Source organism: Medicago sativa, chromosome 6 (genome assembly GCF_051527215.1).
Source record: "Medicago sativa cultivar Bolivia chromosome 6, Bolivia_mono, whole genome shotgun sequence".
NCBI classification, from domain to species: domain Eukaryota; kingdom Viridiplantae; phylum Streptophyta; class Magnoliopsida; order Fabales; family Fabaceae; genus Medicago; species Medicago sativa.
Window position 1 is genome coordinate 52,879,098 of NC_140754.1, and position 8,165 is coordinate 52,887,262.

Below are 8,165 nucleotides of genomic sequence, written 5' to 3' on the forward strand. Positions count from 1 at the left end.
AATAGTGCTTAGAGTTTGAGTTGACATGGTTTGATTGAGAGTGCATATAGATTTGCATTTAGGAATGTGTAAGTCCACTGCCGTGTGTATGGGCACATGAGGTTGATCAGCTGCCTAAATCCTGACGAGGATTGTTATTGCGCGCTTGGTTAGACTATAGTCGAGGCCCGATATTTCATAGGGGCGATCGACTTATAACACTTGGACTCCATGTGAAGTCAGGTGGCGTAGCTCTCCGAAATTGGGAGTACGTTTGTGGCAAGGACATTGCTATACTTGCTTCTGCTTTAAAGATTCAGAACTTGGAGAAAATGGCTGCTAGGCCATTAAGCAGAGCAAAGTACTTTGATTTTGAGAGCCTCAAAACAAAGGGATGGAATCTTGAAGAGTTCACAGATCCTCAAGGATGGTCAGGATTTGTCTCTACACAAGAACCAACTTTTGAGAACTTAGTGAAAGAGTTCTATGCATCAATGAGAGTGAAGGAAGAGAAAGGAGAAAAATTCCTAGAATCCACAGTCAAAGGAGTGAAATTTCAAGTCACTCAAGACCTTCTCTCAAACATTCTGAACATTCCCAATCAAGGTAATGAACTCTTTAACACTTGGTTTTCTAGTTCAGATGTTACACGTGAACAACTCATCCTAGAATACACTAAACCAGATCTTGACTTTAACTCCACAAACCTCAAAGATGCTCCCAAAATTCTTCATAACATGATTAGGCACACCATATTACCCAGATGTGGAACCTTTGATGCAATCACTGATTTAGATCTTTGCATCCTCTATCATCTTATGAACAAGACTCCCCTCAATCTCTGCTATGTCATGGTTCAGTACATGATTGACCAATTTTCTAAGTATTAGGCCCTAAGTAGGCTAGTGATCAATAGTTATTGAAGTTTTATAAAACTTCATTTTTGTATGATCATATGTACTTGAATTTCTTTTTTGTTTTTGAACCATGCTCATCATACAATTGTACTTCATGAATGATATTAATGAATGAATATTGATGTTGGTTCAAATTGCATATTTTTATTTATGCTATGGATTATAAAAATGAGGGGGAGTTTTTTTTTAAAACTTCTAAAAAACTCATAATGGATTATAAAAATGAGGGGGAGCATTAAAATAATTTTTTTTAACTCTTAGACTCCTCATATATAATCAAAATCCATAATCCTAAATCACAAGTTTATCATCTTCAAAAAGAGGGAGATTGTTGAGGCAAAATCCCTAAATTAATTTTAAAGATAATAAACTTTAATGATTAAGGATTAAATGGACTTTGATTATTTTCTTGGTATTAAACTTGTGCTCTTGAGTGTTTTACTAAGACAGGAACAGGTTTAAATCATACCAAATCAAAGGACATTTGAAATCATGAACTAACTCTGAGTTCAGAAAGTTAGTTTAGGATGTTGTTCAGAATGTTGATCAGTGAGTTGATCAGAACGTTCTGATGAAAGCCCAGAAGGGTGTTCTTGAGCAAGCCCATATTCATGAAGAACGTGAAGAACATGCAAGTACACTTGACATGAATAAAAGGCTCAGAAAAGTACATCTGCATGGATCTATCAATAAATAAAGGCATGAACAAGGATTTATGTCAAAATAACCTTTAATGTTCATCTAAGACTATGAACATTAAAGTACTAGGAATATTACAATAAGAATTTAATCCTAGATGTTGCATTCACTGCACTTCAGTTATGTCCTTACTATTAGGATTGATTACATTAAAAGCTAGTCTTACAAATCATCCTAAAGTAAGAACAAGTGGAACATTCTGATGGTCAGAATGTTCATGTCTGCGCATGCTTCAGCCAATGAACAGTATAGTTGGTGAAAAGTTAGCAAGCAAAGCAAAAGAGATCTTGCATCAGAGATAACCTGACCTCTGAGCTGTAATCAAGCAGATTTCTTTGAAGCATGGGCCTGAAGTTGCAGATCCACTATCCTATCTCTCCTGCACAAAGTCCAAGACAGATTTGGTTATACTTTATCCCACCTTTTCCAGCAAAACTAGATGCATATGGAAAGGCTACTTTTTGACGGATAAAACTTAAACAAATCTCATGTCACGTACTGGGCAAGCCCAGAAATTCATCAAACATTCATCAATGATGAACCCAGATGAAGAACATCATGAATATCCAACATTCTAATGAAGAACACATCAACATTCTGATGTTCATCCTGGGAACTCAACAACATTCTGATGGTCAGAATGTTCACCCAGATTTTCAAGTAAAAGCTTGTGGGGCCCAGGACACGTGGCATAACACCATTGGTCACCTTACAACGGCTATATGAGCCCAAAGACTCTATAAATAGAGATCAAAGGCTCAGTATTACTTGCACCATTGCAAAGCATACAAGAAAACAACTTAATTTGTTTGAAGCTCCTGCAATTCAATTGATCATCACTGAAGGCTTTCTTTTTACCTTCTTTATAGTATAAATCAATTTTCTCTCTCTCTCTCTCTCTCTCTCTCTCTCTTTGTTATCTCTTTCATAGATAACTTCTTCCTTCTTCTCTTCTTCTGTTTGTCTGATTCACAAACATTCAAACTTCACACAATTTGTAACAAAGTCTCATCTAGCTTTAGGGGTACTAAAGTGTTAGCTTGAGCAAGAGTTGTAAAAGTCTAAGTGGTTAACTTAGCAACAAGGTGCAAGCCTGCTGAGGCTTAGAGAATACAGGATTGTAAGTGTTCAGGTGAACACAGATTGTAAGGTGCAGGATTTGAGAGGTTATCTCAAGCATCATAGTGGAAAAATCTCACAAAACTGTGAGGAGTAGACTAGCCCACATTGGGTGAACTAATATAAATCTTTGTGTGTTCTTTCCTTCTTCCTTATACTCTTTACTTACTGCAAACACAAACACACACTAACACAGTTACTTTGTTAAAACTGTTTTTGCTTTCAGACATCAGAACGTTCTGAAGTCTGCTATATACTTAACCATTCCAAGTTTCCACTTGAGAATTATTTTGAAGTTGCAGGTAAATTTTTAAAGGGTCAAAATTGAAACCCCCCTTCCTTGTGACTATTTTATCTACTTCAATTACCGGTAATAAAGATTTTTTTCCTCCCCTCTCACTACATCCGGTTACTTAATTAGCGAGTATTATCACAACAAATGGTTCAGAAACACAGTCCACATGCATTGGCACAGTCAGAGTGCTCCCTTCTCTGTCAGTTACATATGTCCTTTATGTCCCTGGATCTCCATTTAATTTAATTTCTCTCAGTCAACTGATTTGTTCACATGAATGTATTGTCACCTTTACTAAAGGCAATGTTACTTTGCAGGATTGGATTTCGGGATGGAAAATTGGCGTCGGGTGTGAGTCTAATGTTCTTTTTTATCTCTTAAACCCCTCCACAGCATGCCCAACCATAGATTCCCCTCTTACTATACATGCTCAGTTGGGTCACCCAAGTCTCCTCAAACTTCAAAGGTTGGTCCCTAGTCTTTCTAAATTATCCGAGTTGCACTGTGAGTCGTTTCAATTAGGGAAACACACTCGTAGTCATTTTCCCGATTGAGTCAATAAACGAGCATCGTCCCCTTTTGCTTTAGTCCATTCTGATGTTTGGGGCCATTCGTATAACATCCTGTTTTACGTAACCTGATAGATTTCACTAAACTTTAGTTTTCTTTACAACTCGATAGTTTTGAGAATCTTAATATTTTTCATGTTGACAAGTTTCCTATTGAGATCTTTAAAAGTGTTTGAAAATACACATCTGTTTATAAGAAAAATTATTATTGCTATTATTTGATCTCATGATACTGAGATATGTTTTATCAAGAAATTTGAAGAAATATCACGCAAACTATTAATATTATATTTGTCCATCGATGTCTTAATTTGATTAAACTTTTCATATTCAAAAGAAGTATATAAATTAATTTTGCATTGATAATTCTCCATCAAAGTAATAACTATTAAGGATCATTTATATAACGATATATAGATCATGGTGGCATTTAGGGTGGGCAGGAGGAATTCTTTCCCACCATGGGAAAGTCTCCTTTTAGTGGACAGGTGGCAGTTAAAACAAGTCAAACTTAAAAAAAAAAATCAATTAGCTTATTTTAATGCCTTGCTTCTACACCTCCCAGCTCCACTATGCTTGTGTTCTGCACCCTCATTTACTTGGACGTTCATTTGACCCTTATACCCCTTGTTCTCTCCTTGTTTTTTCACGTTTTTATTTCTTTCGTTTCTGTAAAAACAGTCATTGTTCTTCCACAATAAAGCCTCACAGCGTCATCATAAACTAGAGATCTTGGTTTCATCTTGCACAATCCAATATCACAATTTGTTGTAGTTTTATTTCCTAGGTTCAATCATCTCTTCCCCATTTATTTTATGTTCTTCGGGTCAACCATAACCACCGCGCGCCGCCGTCATCCAAACCATAACCACCGTTATCGCCGCTGTCATTCAAAATACTATTTTGAATCTGTCTAGCTGGTACAAGCAAAAATCACTTCATTGACATTGGAAAAGAAAATGAAATGGGTTACGGGAACCAAATCCATTCAATGGTTATAATTTTTCCTAGTTTTCTTCTCTAATATTTCTAAAATTCGTTCATGTCTAAATCGGAATCTAATAAAAGAACCATATTCATCTTGAGAGTAAAGAAGAGTTTTGAGAAAATGGAATGAAAATGAGTTCTTTATCTTTAAAATTGTTTGAAGGTTGATGGTGGCCCTCTGAATAACGACGACGGCGGCGGAAAGGACGGCAATGAGCCCAGATTGAATTACAATAAAAAATATTACTTGTGGGGTCATCATTTTTGTCACATGTACTGTTGCAAAAAGTTTTCAAGAGGTTGCAGGGAAAAAAATTGAGTCAATCTGAACCATTCAATTAAAATAATAATGGAAAATGTTAACTTATGCCCTTAAGGCACAAGTTTAGAAACCAAATGTAGAAATAATGTATTGAAATGCGTGCATTAAATTTAATTTTTAATTTTATAATGAATTGAATGCACAAAGTTTAAGGGAATATTAATTTTTTTGCATTTCTTAACATGTGCTCTAAGGGCATAAGTTAATACTACCCAATAATAATATATCAATGGTTGAAAATGGTACTTTCTCATTGTGGGAAAATATTCCCCCTACCCACCCTAAATGCCACCATAGATCATGTATATTAATATTTAAAATTATTCTCTTATATAAATGGACAAACTTGGTTTCTTGTTTATGGTTTCATATTATATTAGTTTTATAATAAAAGAAATACTCTATTAACAATACACCTCATGCTTTCTAGTTTATGAGTTGGAAGAAGGATAATAAACATACACATGAGATTTTACACCTCCTGCTTTCTATACTTTTACGTTGGAAGGTTATAATTCAGCCACAACAAAAGTTTATTACTCATCATCCATAAAGAAGCAAAATTATAAACAGCTCCTGCTTACATGCTTTTGCGTTGGAAGAATAAGGTGAAGTCTTAGGAAAATCCTTTTGACTCATCCTCTTCTAACTTGCTATAAATAGATGTTTTCAGCCCACTTCATTCATTCATTTCAGTTTTCAAAACATATATTTCGTATTGTGAAAATGAGAGTATGTAACAACCCGATTTTCGCTAGATTTAATTTTAATTATTTTTAATATGTGTCATATGTGCTCATATGTGATAAATTGCCTCATTGTATATTTTTGGTTGAGATTATTAGAATTCGGTGTTAGAGGGGTAATAATTAGACATTTTACTAAGTTGAGTGAGTAGTAATATTTTTTTTTAATTAGTTGTGAGCCGCTAAGTGACCGTTATGATTATTATTTTACCGTTAAGCGGGTAGCCCTATTGTGAGTGGACTATATTATAATAAGAAAGAAAGAATAGTAGAATAGAATAAGAGAGGAAAGAGAAGAAAAGAAACGTAGAGAAGAGAGAAAGAAGAGAAGAGAGAAAGGAAGAAAGAAGAAAAGAGAAGAAAAAGGGAGATTGAAGCTTTTGCTAGGATTATTGTTTATTGAGGTAAGGGGGTTAAATTTCATTCATAATCTCTTAGTTTAATTGGTATATTGTGAATTGTACTCTAATTGTTAAATTGAGCTACGTTGTTGCTAATTTGTGATGGAATTCATGTTTAATTGATGTTGTTGTTGTTATGAGATGTTGTTGTTGATGATTCACACCTTGGGTGTTCATGATTTTGGATTTGTAGTGAGAATTGAGTTGTTGTTGAGGGTTTTTGTGAAAATGGGTTGATTTTATAAATTGTGATAAGATGATATTTGATTTCATGTTTGATGTGTTTTTGAAAGCCTTTTTGAGCACATAAACCTATAAACAACTTTTGGCAACAAATCTGGATGTTGGGGGATCAAAATTTGGGTTTTTGGGTGAAAAATGGTGTAAAAATCGTAAACACAGAGGAAAAACTCGCTAGAAACTCGCTAATGGCGAAACTGTCTGGAAAATTTTCGCTATTAGCTCAAATTTCGCTATCAGCGAAATTGCCCAGTGACAACATTCTCTGTTTCGCGTTCTTGCGTCTTTTTCACACATTTCTGTTTTGAATTGGCCTTTGGTGTAAACATTAAAGTTTTAGATAATTGTGTTAGCTTTCCAATGGTCTTGGTTTCACTTTAAAATGATGTATATATTTTGAGTTATAATGAAAATACTCCAAGTGAGTCTTAGTAAAATTTTATGAAAATTCAGCATAACTATTTCCAAGTTAAACCAAAACTTATGGAATGTTTCCAAACTTTAAAACTAGAAGTACCAGGAGTTTAATTAAAATGTTTAAGAGTATTTAAACCTATGTCTTCTTGGATCTAACTTGGTTTTTCCTTTATTTGAAATAACTTTGTTTTTGAGACGAACTTTGTCGAAAATAATCTTTAAGACCAAATACTTTGCAAATCTTTTGTGAATAGCTTTATATGATTATATGAAGATGCATGAATAATTGATAGGTGTTGAATATGATGTTTATATTAATATGATGTGTTTTCTCCTTTACTTGGATTATGGGGAATTGACGGTAGTTGTTGAACTATATGTTGCATTTGATGTTGAGAAACGCATATATGTTAGTGGATGCATATATGATATTGGTGTTGGTGATTTGTTTGTGTGAACATATGCATTGTTGTTGAGTCATATGTTCATGCATACATGACTGATGGAGATTAGGATGTTTATATCCAATGTGTGATTTGAATACTTTGTGTTCAATGGATAAGATGTTTTGTTGGCATCTTAAGGTGTTGACCTTTGTTGGTGATGGTACCGCATGCATTTAGGTGTCATGTATAGGCTCATAATGCATTCTTACATGTGTAATATGTGTACATGTGTTTGGTAATTGAATGTGATTGGTACTTGATTGAGATTGGTGAATCATAAATTGATGATGTTGTGAAATTATATATGTCATTAAAGTTGGATTATCTAATGTGTAATTAATTGAAGTTCAATTCAATGCTTATCTTTTCAATTATTTATGTTGATTATGATTGATGTGAAGCTTACCCCCAGTGGTTTCGACCGCCTACCTATTTGTATGAATGGGTAGACGAAGTGCAGGAGTAGTTGCTTTTGGTGAGTGTTTGGATAACGGGAGCTAATCTCCGTTATCGTTTCTTGGAGTCTTAGATTAAGATCTGATTAGGCGTTAGTGTTATGTTTTGTTGAACTTCTGTTGTTATGGAGATTATGCCCATATGTCGGGTTTTGGAGATTTTATTTATGGTTGCATGTTGAACTTATGACATGTATAATTGGAGATATGAATTATATCCGCTGTGACTGTCGAGAATATTTTTATAAATGTATGTTGTGGGTTTGTAATTGAAGACGTAGCGTCTATTTCTTGAATAAATATTTTATTCGCATGTTTTATCGCTTTAATAAAAGTAGGGCGTTACATATTCTATCTCTCTTAATTAAGTTTTAAGTAGTAACAGGTTCTTTTGTTCTGGTTCTATTTTGAGAAAGTTTAAGAGTATCGTTATGATGTCGATCTTTTTGGAGCATTTAAGTTTTCTACTAAACTTTATCGAGGATTATCGTCGGAGGTGCCGTCCGAGGAAAAATATGAACATCAATTGCTAAGGATTTTTTCTACAACAAAAACGGGGCAAGATTCCGTACA

The 8,165-nt window shown here is 34.3% G+C and overlaps 1 long non-coding RNA gene across 1 annotated transcript; it reads left to right on the forward strand.

Moving 5' to 3' along the window:
- Window positions 1-5,927: 5,927 nt before the first annotated feature.
- On the forward strand, window positions 5,928-7,866 carry LOC146915617 (uncharacterized). The gene is made up of 2 exons (XR_015014679.1): window positions 5,928-6,037; window positions 7,587-7,866. It is a non-coding gene; the product is annotated as an uncharacterized LOC146915617 (long non-coding RNA).
- Window positions 7,867-8,165: the final 299 nt, after the last annotated feature.